Genomic DNA, 13,855 nt, shown 5'->3' with positions numbered 1-13,855 from the left:
TCGAAACTCCGATGTGGTGGGAGTTTATCAGCGGATTTAGGACAAAACACATCCGCAAACTCAGCGTACTGTGTGGGTATCCCCTTGACCTCTACCTTGGCAGCACATATGGCAACCCTCCCCAAACAATGGGTATGGCAATAAGGTGACCAGCTGAGTAACTGACCTAAGGCCCAATCTATCTGTGGGGAATGGAGCTATAACCAGGGCATACCAAGAATAACGGTGGAGGTTGCCATGCGCAAAACAAGAAACTGTAGGCTCTCCTTATGTAGAACCCCTATCGTACATGACAACCTTGGGGTCTGAGAGAGAGGTGATCTACACTGTAGAGGAGAGTCATCTACTGCGGTGACGACTATTTGTCGGTCTAAGGGTTGTAAGGGAACCCCCAGTCCCTTCACAAAATCATAATCTATAAAATTGGTTGCGGACCCCGAGTCCACAAAAGCTTCAGTACAAACAGTAAAATTCCCCCAGGAAATGGAACATGGGAGAAGTAACCGATTATTCTGATTTAGAGGTAAGTTCTGTGCGTCTAGGGTAATACCTCTAACTACACCTAGACAGCAGCGTTTCCCGATTTCCTGGGGCAATTTTGAGCAATATGACCCTGCTCTGCACAATATAGACAAAGGTTCTCTGCCCTTCTACGTGCTTTCTCGTCTCGAGTCAACCGAGAATGTCCAATTTGCATCGGTTCGTTGGTAGAAGGGGCAGGCGATCAGGACGCATGAGAAAAAACTCTCACTGCATTCCTGCCTCTCGATTGGTGCTGATAGCGCAATCTGCGGTCTGTGTAATAAGACGGCGGCCTGACCGCATTCAGCAAGCGGAACGCGGAGGTTTGGCCGCATCCGCATCAGCGGCACCATCCACCACATGGTCGCATGCGGAACGCGGAGAAACATCCGCATCGGCGTTGCGATCCACCGTTCGGTCACAGGCCTCTCGGCGTACTTTACGTCGAGGCTGTGGTCCGGTTCTTCCCTCACAGGCCTCAGGGCCTGCCACACACCAACGCTATCCTCAATCCAGTCTGGACCCCGTAGGGGCTGCGCGCGTGTGCAATAAAGCCTTTTATACTCTTAGAAGGAGAGTCAGCTGACCAGCTGGTCAGCTGACCTCAGTAAGGTCCTTGAGCTGTGCTGCAAGGTCCTTGAACTGTGTTGTGATTGGCTGATTGGCTGGGCGGGCTGGTTGAGCCCAGCACAGTATAAAAGCAGGCATTCTGTCAGTTGCAAGTTGTCTGCAGTAAGCGTTACTTTGTGATAGCCCTCAGACCTTAGCTAGATCCGAGAGAGACAGTCCTAGCTGGAGCAAGGCTCCTGTCTCTCATCAGTCAGTCTTTGTTGTTTTCCTGATTATTGTATATTTGTATGTAACCTGATCTCTGTTATAGTCAGCCAGTCAGTTGATCTAATAGTCAGCCAGTTAGTGATCTGACAGTCAGTACCATCGTGGGCCAAGTGCGGCTTGCCGTAACTAGCCCACAACAGTCAGATTTGTTATTTTCCTGATCTGCGACATATATTGGTTTTGCCAATATATTCGCAAGCACTATTGTTATCTGTGCCATTTTCTGATCTCCCGTTGCCGAACCTCTGCTTGTCTATTTCACTACGAGTTCGGCTTTCTGACTTTGTACCTCCGCCTATCTGATTTCCGTTACTGACCTTGGCTAGATTTCTGACTCTGCTCTCTGTTTCACGATTCGGTACCTCGCAGCCAGTTTGTTACCGAACCGTTTCCGTCTGACTTTGCCCCCTTTAGTGGTTCTCCCACTAACGGGTTTATTCTGCTGAATCCCTCCTTGCGGAGGTCTCAGTGGTTCCCCAGTATATCATTGCTGCTGGGGAACGCGATTTTAGCGTTACGTCATCTAGTCGCAGAATCGCACACACTGCGTTTCTCTTTTAGAGGTACCCAGTCCTCTTAAAGATATCAGTGTGGTGGGTTTTCCACTGTCGTTATACCCGGTATCCAGAGTTACAAATAAATATCCGCATTATTGGCGATTCCGCAGATCGCCACATAATCGGATATATCAGCATTATTGGTGATACTGCGGATCACCAACAATCTGAATACTCTGAGTGTGCACCAAACACCACACATTGTTACAGTCTGCCCGTATCGCCAAAGAAATGGCGTCATCCACGGACTTGGGCTCTGGGTGTCCCAACATTAATTCAGAGACTGAGTCTGATAGGCCTGACAGAAAACAGTCTAACAAGGCGTAAGACCCCCACCTAGATGACACAGCCCACTTTCTGAACTCTGCCGCGTAAACCTCAACCGTGTCTCGACCCTGCCTGAGAGTCTTGAGCTTCCTCTCGGCAGTGATCGATGCATCCGGATCATCATAAATTATAGCCATTGATTTGAAAAATTCTTCAACTGACGTGAGAGACGTATCCTCGGGTGGAAGACTATATGCCCAGGTTTGCGAATCCCCGGACAATAAGGTCTTAATAAAAGTCACCCTTTGCTGCTCAGAACCTGACTGAGTAGGTCGTAACTCAAAATAAGATAAAACCCGGTTACGAAAATTCTGGAAGTCAGATCTTTGCCCTGAAAACTTTTCGGGCACTGACATGCGGAGATCTGTGACCGGAGGGGATTGCACTGTGGCCACAGTCGCCTGCAAAACCCGTACAGACCCAGCCAACTGGTTGATCTGAGTCTGTTGTGTATTAACCACCTCGATGAGGTTATTAAGCGAGGTGGTTAGAGTCTCGATCTGACTGCGTAGTGCTTCCATACCAATGGTCTGCTGTTCTGTCATGATCGGTGTCAGCACGCAGAGAGAATCTGATTATTGGCGATCTGCAGTATCACCAAAAATGCAGATATTTACCCGATTATTGATGATCTGCAGTATCACCGATAATCCGATATATTGCTAACCTCTGGACACCAGCAAAAGAACACAATAAAGACAGTAATATATCAGATAGTGTGGAAATGTCCACCACACAGTAATTCCTCAGAGGTGTGGTTACCTCTGAATGGGAACCCCGTGAGTGAGATCCTCTAACCAGGCTGAGTGAGGAATCTCGACCCCCAGCAGTAATCGTCTGCTCGAGGCAGGTGTCTCGGAGAGGCAAGCCTCAGAATTAACCCTCCAGTGGGAGACATATGTAGAAGCTTTCCAGAGGCGCCAATAGAATAAAAGTCACTTAAACGAGCTTAAAACCGATGGGGCAGTGGTGGGCCTATCCCATCCATGCAGACAAAGCAAACAAAGGAAGGACTGTGGCATCAACAGTCAAACAACAATTTTATTTATACTCCACAGTAAAAATAGGCATGTCGCCCCTCCCTTTATCTCCAGTGGGAGACGTTCCACTGAAGGGAGAAAGGTCAGACAGGCAAGGGTTCGGCAACAGAGATGTCGGCGGCAGTACAGGAGCGGAAGGCAGAAGAGTAAACGTTAGACAGGCAGAGGTCGGCAACAAGGATCAGATAGGCAAAGGTACAAGATCAGCAAGAGATAGAGTAGTCAGGGATAGCCAGAGTCAAAACACAGATCAATATACAATAACAATCCTAAGCTAAGGTGTGAAATCCTTAGTATCAACACCAGGGCACTGCACTAAGGTCTGAGAGCTAACACAGAAGTGTATTCACGACAGCAGACAAGGAGCAACTGACAGACAGCTCCTTTTATGCTGGGGAACGCTCTAGCAGCGTCCCCCAGCCGCCCAGCCAATCCCTGGCCCTGCTGGAGTCAGCTGACCAGCCTGGTCAGCTGACTCCTCTTCGGGAACGATAAAGTTCCTGTCTCCTCACGCGCGCCAAGCGCCGGGTAAGTGCCGGCGAAGGAGACCCCATAGGAGGCAACTGTGCGGCCGAGTCCGCCGAGCATACGGACTCCGCCGACCGCACAGCCCCGCTCGGCGGCACGCCGGCGGTGGGAGTCCGGGGAGCGGAGCCCGCTGCCTCATGCCTGCTGGCAGCGGGTCCGCTATCCCTCACATAATCCCTGCCTATTGATGTGAAATCAATGTTGCCTAAATATGTTTGGGGAATGTTCTGCTTTCCTTTTATGTCATACTGTTTCAAACTCAATATGAATAAAAAAATAACTTGTGATCTTGCTCTCCTTCCTGTAGTCACTCTAAATTTAGAGAATACCCCCAATAACCTTAACTCCTAATGCCTGCTGTTTGGGCGTAATATTTGATTCTGAGCTCTGTTTTAAGATGTACTTGTATGTGACCTCTACATCTTCAATCTCAAAATTATTTCCAAACCTGCCCATTCATCACACAAAAGATTACCAAAATGCTTCTACTTTGTCAGTCCCTTCATTGGCAGTCAATTACCCAGAGGATCCACTTCAAACTCCTAGCCCTCTCCACAAAGTTTTCTGTAGGTTGTTACCTCCATATATTTCCTATGTAGTTTCCAGATACTGTCCAGCACTTTAAATGAGGGACTATACAGAGTATAAGCTTGTCTAAAGTCATATCAATATCTGCATCAGCTGTCAAGCCTCCTTATCAGCTGGCTCCTTCGTGTTTACTCAGTGTCCCCATTCCACTGTCCTCTAGATTGTAAGCTTACAAGGGCAGGGTCACCCCCCTTGTGCTTCTCATCTCTGTGATATTTATTCTATCACATCAACATGTACCTAATTGGCTGGATGCTTTCATACTATGCATGAACTATCTATGTATTTTGTACTTGTGTTTTCAATTGCACTGTACTTGAACTATATATGTATTTATGGTACCCACTGTTGTCTGTATTGTGCTCTGTACAGTTCTGCAAAATATGTTGGTAATATATAAATAAATAATAATAAAATGGTTGCATATTCCATGGCCATTATATGACTATGGAGACCAGTCATTAAACCTAATAAGTCTTAGGAGAAGGCTGCCTATGCCATTATGAGTCCCCCGCCATCTTGAAGACTTGGTAATAGACAATGAATCTTCCTTCAGCTTTTCACACATGTAAACCTGTCTGGATGTATGAAATAGATTGAAAGATAGCTTTTTTATTGCACAAACATGGAAATTCTGTTCGTCTTGCACTAGGCAATTCATCTTTGTGTGTTGGCCTTGGGTACAAGTGGTTTCTGAATGACAGCCTTGCAATAAATCTAAGATTTCGGAACTTCAGAATGTACATTGTTTGTTGAGCTTGGGTCATGTTAGTGTAAATAAGATTGCAAAGTCATTTTTTGGCTTATAGGAACTATTTTATTAATTAGCCGTCTGTCCCTGCTAGAAAGCTTTATGTTTGTTATCTTGCCATCCTTAATTTCGCACATTGTTATGCATAGAAAACTGATCTCATCAGATCTTGAGTTTGAACTTGTATTTTATACATTAAAGCTAAAAAAATATCAAACAACAAAGGCACCAAAAAGATTAATACACACTAAAACAGTTGGACTTACCTCCCCGTAAAAGATTCAATCTAGTTGATTTCAAACAAAAAATTCACTTAGAACCATAGAATCCAATGTGCAACGTGTTTCACATGTGTGACCTTCTTCTTTGGGCAGAGTAAGGAGAAACTGATACAAGCCGTTTGAAAACCAAGCTCTCACAGAGACACTTCACTTTTAAAGTTACCCTCCGCTCTAGACTTTCATTGAAGTGGACCCAAATTAAAAATACAAGATTTCAGAAATAAAATCTATTTTCTAAATTATAATAATAAATAGCAGCCTTTTTTCAGCTGCATGATGACAAATATAAAATATTTTACATTTATTGGAGAAACCCCTCCCTTCCTTTCATATTGCCGGGATTTTTCCGGCAAACTGGTGGAGTAGATGGTGTCTGGCAATGGAGGAATTGCTAATGGCTGCCCCCAGTATAACCCTAGCTATGAAAAGAGAAGGGTGAAAAGCATGCACTGAAATGATCATAGGTTTTAAGGAGTGTTTATTTATCTTTGTATGTGTCAGAGTGGTGCAAATAAATATTTTTAAATTAAATAAATGTTTGGTTTGGGTCCGCTTTAAGCAGTGGGATGAGTCTGGGATCAGTTGAGTGCTCCTGACCTGGGGAACACTCAAACAGATGGAGTAAAAGTAAAAGAAAGAGCTTTACAGTGTGGATTAACTAATGGAATAAAAGCAACTTTATTGGAAACAGTGTGCCAACATACCTTGGACTTATAGAGTATGTTGAATGGTAGTTTGGCTTACTACTTTGGTTATGCGCCCAACAAACCCCGAGTAACTGTGTACAACCCTGGACCTTTGTACTTTTAGAATAATAAGAAACAAGACACAATGGGCTCTACCTAATTGATAAAAATAACCTTTCAGCACATTTACAAGCAAAATAATGTCTCAAAGTAAGTTGTTCCAGATTAACTACTGTAATCTGACTACTGTAGGGAGTTAGGGGGAAAAATAGTTGAACTTACCCGGGGCTTCTAATGGTTCCCAGCAGATGTCCTGTGCCCGCAGCCACACACAGATGCTCCGGTCCCCACCTCCAGTTCACTTCTGGAATTTCCGACTTTAAAGTCGGAAGACCACTGCACCTGCGCGGCCATGTCCTCGCTCCCACTGATGTCACCAGGAGCATACTGTGCAGGAACAGACTGTACTGTGCAATACACTCCTGGTGATGTCAGCGTTAGTGAGGGCGTGGTCGCGCAGGTGCAATGGTTTTTTCGACTTTAAAGTTGCAAATTCCAGTGGTGAACTGGAGGTGGGGACCAGAGCATCGGTGAGTGGCTGTGCGGGTACAGGACGTCTGCGGGGGACCATTAGAAGCCCCGGGTAAGTTCAACTCTTTTTCCCCTTAACCCCCTACAGTACTCCTTTAATTTCAATATTACTTTTCTTACCTTAATTATATTATATTTTTGCTCTTTGGGAGCTTAAAAAGTAACATAGATAAGGTGAAAACAGAGGAAAACAGGTGAAAAAGCTTTGTAAATCATGCCTAATGAAATCAAAGACAAGCTAAATGAGCTGATGCAACAGTTCAGAAACACGGCCAGCAATTTGAGGTGTGAAAAAAAGGATACTTGGACATGATCTATTACTGCAAAAATTAACTGTGTAACTTCAACAACAACAAAACATTTGTAAAGTATTTTTCTCTCATAGAATACCAAAGTGCACAAGCTTGTCACAAATCAGTTCATAGTTATGATTTGTGATTCGTAAGGACTGGTTCAGACAGGCTTCTGAATCAGCAGAGCAGTGTCTCGCTGTAATGCTTGTCTGCTAGCGAGCAGAATAGCATTTTGTAACCTTCCGTTCAGTAAAAGCATTTTGACCGCAACAGGGGGACATGGAAGTGCCACGGTTAGCCAATCCTGGATGCTACATGAGACAAGACAGCAAGAAATGAAGGGATTGAGCATGGAATTTGCACAAATGACAGTAATAGCCAGTACCGTTGGCTGTCCATTCATTTGAAATAAGCGTTGAGAACCGCGGTTATCATTTAATGCTGGGTTAGCCCCCGTTTGAGCAGGCCCTTCCAGGGGAAAAAGATATGTGATCGTAAATGCAGGACTAACAAGGTGGCTTTTCAGTTTTGATTGAAACGTCTCCAGGGTTGGAGCGGTCTTGATTGTGTGTGGCAAGGCTGTCCAACGAGGAGAGTAAAAGCTCTGGCTCCAAAGGTTTTTAATTGATTGAATGGTGTAGAAACAGATGTAGATAAACCTTGGAAACTGCCCACATGCTTTAATTGCTGAAATTCATGGAAATAATACAAATTCAAATCATTTTCTGACAGTACTGTCTCAAGTGAATACCCCACTGTCTACTGTTTTTGAACCCGTGCTTGGACAATACTGTTTCAGCTTAATTGGCCTTCTCATTGTGAATCTAGCAATGCTGGTCAGCTTATCAAGTGCCCAGGAGTTCCCTGACTGTGACCTGAGAAACATTGCCTGAAATCACTTCTCTATTTAAGGTGCATACACACACATCATTTCCATCAACCGCAGGTATATGAACGTGACCCCTTGGGTGACGTTCTGGGTTGAGTGCTGCCCATGTGTCTGTTGATGTGTCTGTTGCTATACATGTGGGAGGTGGTACGATTGTGGGGCACACAACAGAGTGGCTTCCAGCGCGCAACGCGAGGAGAAGAAGAATTTGCTCTGGGTTTGGTTAGGAAATATTTTCTTCTGGCGTGGCGTGCTGGCGTGCTGGATCTGCATGCAACATTAAAGAGAATCTGTATTGTTAAAATCGCACAAAAGTTAACATACCAGTGCGTTAGGGGACATCTCCTATTACCCTCTGTCACAATTTCGCCGCTCCCCGCCGCATTAAAAGTGGTTAAAAACAGTTTTAAAAAGTTTGTTTGTAAACAAACAAAATGGCCACCAAAACAGGAAGTAGGTTGATGTACACATAGAAAATACATCCATACACAAGCAGGCTGTATACAGCCTTCCTTTTTAATCTCAAGAGATCACTTGTGTGTTTCTTTCCCCCTGCAGCTATCTTCCACTGAAGTGTCAGGCTGTTTCTTCCTGCAGAGTGCAGACAGCTCTACCTGTATGTAATTCTTCAGTATGTGAAAGCCCAGCCAGCTCAGAGGAGGATTTATCCACCTTGTAAAAGATAATAGAGCAGAGAGAAGCTGCACTAATCTAAATAACACACAGGCAGTGTGCAGAGAGGGGCCTGGAGGGGGGAGATGCATCACAGAACCACAACACTGAAGAACTTGGCAGCCTTCCAGACACAGGCTGACAAGTCTGACAAGAGAGAGATACGTTGATTTATTACAGAGATGGTGATAGTAGAACGTGCTGCAGTAAGCCAGAACACATTACAATAGATTTTGGAACTTGTAGGATGGAAGAAAACCGGATGAAATTTTTGTTACGGAGTCTCTTTAAGGACAAACCACATTCATTAATGGCCTCCTTGGCCGAGTGACATCTAGTGGTTGTGCATAGCCTTAGAGGCATTACATTCAAATTACCGGTAATAAAATGACAATATTATTACCGGTAATAAGAAGTGTTCTTGCACACCTTCTTATGGTCCTTCATTGGTGGTGCTCTAAACTAGTAAGTGCTTCAGACAATCAGATGAAATGAAAAATGATATATATTACTCTATTTATTTAAAGTTGGTCCTGATTTATTTATTTTATTTATTTAACATACTACACAGCATTGTTCAGAGTATATATTGTCACTAACTGTCCCTCAGAGGTGCTCACAATCAACTTGTTGTCACTTTAACACTTAAAATTTTGTCAAAACAAAAGCTTCAAAGATTTCAGGTGTGATAAAATGGCTTTGTATAACAGTGAGTGCTCATTGAGATCTCTTGCCAAGAACAGCAGGTGCATAGACACCTGTTCTGTCTATGCACCGCGCACTGTCTAATTCTGCCTGCCTTTCCCCCATATATTTGGCCTGATAAGACATATAATAAGTAAAGCAGTCGTTTTTTTATTGTTTTAGATGGAAATGTACATTATAAATTTAAAGTTAACTCAGTAAAGGGAACCTTAAATGAGATGGATATGGATGTATCCTTTTAAACAAAACCAGTTGCTTGGCAGTCCTGCTGATCTCTTTGGCTGCTGTAGTGGCTGAATCACACACCTGAAACAAGCATGCAGCTAATCCAGTCTGACTTCAGTCAGAGCACCTGATCTGCATGCTAGTTCAGGGGCTGTAGCTAAAAGTATTAGAGACACAGGATCAGCAGGAGAATCAGGCAACTGGGATTATTTTAAATGAAGAAATCCATACCCCTCTCAGTTTAGGTTCCCTTTAACGACTAGGTAATTTATCATTGACAGGCTGCTCACAGTCTAATATGTAATCCATATTACTGGTCTGAATGATTTTTCCTTGTGAACAGCAGACAGAGTATCACTGGTCTGAAAGAGTACTCATAGTGTGCAAAGGATCAAGGGGGTAAAAGATGGCTGCTGTCACTTTACTCATCATTCAAAACGGGCATAATGCTTTTGTGAAGGATATTGTAGGTACAGTAGAGGCCAGGAGAAAAATAAGTAGATTAGCAGATGACAACAAAGAATAGAGACACCAAGAGCCCAACATTGTGTAGTATGTACTGGTTTGTGTACAGTATATGACAAGTAAGTATCTAAGAAACTATTGCCTGATGAAGCGGGAGATGCCCGCGAAATGCGTTGCACTTGCACTTTCTGGAGTATATAAATACATTTTTGTTGTTTTGAAAATACACAACACTCGTGTGGGTCTGCTTGGAGGAGGTAAGTCCACCTCTGCCTCCTCTCACTTTAAACGTTTTAGAATATTTTATCCTTTTGGCGGCTCTGTCTGCCTATACAAATGACAACATTTGAGTGACTACTCTAACAGCATAAAGGATGTCATGCAATGCTAGTGATGCCTTGCACAATTTCATTTGATTTGATCACAAGCTTATATTGGCATTTTTGGTCAGCTAATCTGACGAGCCATGTACCATTAGGAGAGCGCAGAGAATGGACTTCTTTACAGATACATATTCATACTAGTTACTTGCCTTTTTTGTTACATTAACTGTAACAGCAGTGACCCATTTGTGTGTTCACACCTCTAGGTGTATGGCCTTATTGCAGTGTATGGATGCATGTGCTTGAGGACACTTGACTTGTCCATATCCTATTAACTTTGCTCTTGAGTTTTCTCTAAGGAGATATTTTCAGACCTTACCAATAAAATAACTTTAAAGCTTCTACCATGCAAAAAAATACTTAAACATGTTTGATATTACTTTTTTACCTACTTTTTAGTACTTGTTTAATTACTTAGGCTAGGTTTCCATTTGTGCGAAAGCGGGCCGATTCCCCGGCCACGAATTCAGGTGGAATTTGGAAGCCTATAGAACTCTATGAACAGCATCCGAATTTGTGGCTGGGGAGAAAATCTCAGGCCCTGCAGCATAAATTCATGCATCGCCGTCCGAATCCCATAGCCATGCATAGCGCGGCTAGAGGGATTTGGCTGCGAGACAGGTCACAGCTGTGCCGACATCGCGTCTCGCAAGACGCATGCAGCGCACAAGTGAAAACGAGCCCTGAGTGCTGAAAAGTTATTTTTTTAAAGGATCAAAAAATGTCTCCTATAAAAAGACTCAGGAGAAAAAGTTGGATAAAATCCACTGTGTTTATGTATCTATGCACAGGAATGTTCCTAGCTTAGGATTAAAAATCGACTGGCTTAATTATCAAAGTAGCAACACAACACAGAGCTCAAAGTGTTTCTTGAAGCAAGGGTCACTTCCTCAGGAGCATAGTCATGATACACAGGAGAAAGCAGGGCCTACTAATTACAGATAAATCATAGATATTAGATAGGTTGCATAATCCAATGGACCGGATCGCACAACACTGCAGTGCGTCTGGTCATTGCCTGTCATTTTTTTTTATCAAGGAATAATAAACTGTATTTTTTATATACTTGTGAATTACTCTTCATTAAAAACACTATATTACTAGATGTATTGTCAAGCCCCTCCATTTCAGTGGATTCAGGAGTTCCAATCACTTCCATGGTCACAGGTATATAAAATCAAGCACCTGGGCATGCAGACCACTCCTACATAAACTTTGTGAAAGAATGGTTCTTTTTCAGAAATTCAGTGATTTCCATTGTAGCACCGTAATAGATGCCACCTGTACAATAAGTCCATTCCTAAAATGTCCTCACTACTAAATATTCCTGTGTCAACTGTGTGTGGTTTTATCACAATTGGAAACAACAACAATTCAGACATGAAGTGGTAGGGTATGTAAAATCACAGAGCAGGGTCAGCGCATTCTGAGGTTCACATAGCAAAGAACAAACCAATGTACTGCAGAGGCAATAACTACAGATCTCCAAGCTTTGTATGGCCTTCAGATTAGCTCAAGAACATTGCATAGAGAGCTTCATGGAATAGGTTTCCATGGCCGAACAGCGTGTGCATTAACTTCTTGCCGACTGCTCCACACCAATTGGAGTGAACGTGCGGCAGCCCCAAGACCACTCCACACCAATCGGCGTGAAGTGCTAGGGGCGGGGTTGCAGGGGATTGCGCAAGCTGATTCACGCGCATCCCCGCTGGAATGACGGAGCTCTGCTCCTCCATCAATCTCCAAGATCACCGCTAGGAGACTGTTAGACAGCTCCATCTATTTACTAGGTACAGCGCTGCAATCGAAGGCAGCGCTGTACACGGGACAGCCGTGTCACTCCAGAGACACAAAGGCGATACGCTGTCCTAGGCTGAAGCCTAGGACAGCCGATCGCACTGATTGGCTAGTGGGGGGAGGGCGGGAGGGTTACAAACGTTTTTTAAAAAAGCACAAATTTAATAAAAGAAAAAAAAGTATAATAAAATAAATAAACATGTTGGGAGCGATCACAGCCCACCAACAGAGAGCACTGTCGGTGGGCAGAAAAGGGGGAATCACTTATGTGCTGAGTTGTGAGGCCCTGGTCACTAGGGGGGTTTAATACCGTAGTCCTTTAGTGGTTAACTAGTTCCCCGCCCGCATACAGTATATCTACACTCCTTTGGACTTCACTTCCCCGCCCGGAGCGTAGATATACGTACCCCCTGCCGCTACCGCCGCTGTCCGCGCTCCCGCTTGCACTCCCGCGATCGTGCACGCCGCTGCCCGCTCGCCCAGAGATCAATTAACGGGAAAATACATTCCCGTTCGTTGATCTCTGCCCCCGCAATGATCTGCTGCTTTCGCTAAGCAGCGCGATCATTGTGAAAAAGAAAAAAAAATCCCAGCCTCTTTGTACTTCCTCCAAGCTTCCGGAAGGACGCTTGGAGGTCGCATTAAACAAAAAGTTACTGTTGCCATCTTGTGGCCAAATAGTAAAACTACACCCTAAACTATTTTTCACACACACATACATTACTTATACACAAAAAATTAACTCATTACCTCCCACACTCCCCATTTTTTTTTTTTGTAATAAAAAAAAAATAAAAAAAATTACAATTAAAAAAAATACATAAATAGTTACCTTAGGGACTGAACTTTTTAAATATTTATAACAGGAGGGTACAACACTGTTACTTTATAAACTATGGGCTTGTAATTAGGGATGGACGCAAAACTGAAAAAAATGCACCTTTATTTCCAAATAAAATATTGGCGCCAAACATTGTGATAGGGACATAATTTAAATGGTTTTATAACCGGAACAAATGGGCAAATACATTTCATGGATTTTAATGACAGTAGCATGCATTATTTAAAAACTATAATGACGGAAAACTGAAAAATAATGTTTTTTTCCCATAGGTTTTCCTATTTTCCCATTAAAACACATTTAGAATAAAATAATTCTTGGCATAATTTCCCACCCAAAGAAAGCCTAATTGGTGGTGAAAAAAACAAGATATAGTTCATTTCATTGCGATAAGTAATGATAAAGTTATAGGCGAATGAATGTAAGGAGCGCTGAAAGGAGAAAATTGCTCGGATGCTGAAGGGGTAAAACCCCTCAGTTGGGAAGTGGTTAAATAGAGGCGTGAGGAAAAATGGGTGCAGGGTGAAGCCGCAATCTTGATAAACAATAAAGATCGTTTTCAACTGGGTGCGAATTGAAGCAGAAAACATGTGAATGATAAGTACCAATTTAAAACAGATGGGAAATTTAAACGAACAGATATTTACTTTAAAAACCGCTACATAATTCAAAAATACAGCTTAACCTAACCCTACTGTCACAGAGAAACCTCCCCTTGAGCAATTCAAATTTATGCAAAAATCATGGGTGGGACAGGTCTTTGGGTCTCCGGCCAGGGGGCGTAAATCGGGGGTACTGATTTTATTGAGCAAATCTCTACAGGGTCAAGTATTAGCCCATAAATGTGACGTTGAGGGAAGATGGGTATGGATCAGGT

The sequence above is a fragment of the Hyperolius riggenbachi genome, chromosome 10, assembly GCF_040937935.1.
Source record: "Hyperolius riggenbachi isolate aHypRig1 chromosome 10, aHypRig1.pri, whole genome shotgun sequence".
In the NCBI taxonomy this organism is placed as follows: Eukaryota; Metazoa; Chordata; class Amphibia; order Anura; family Hyperoliidae; genus Hyperolius; species Hyperolius riggenbachi.
This window is presented reverse-complemented; position numbering follows the sequence as displayed.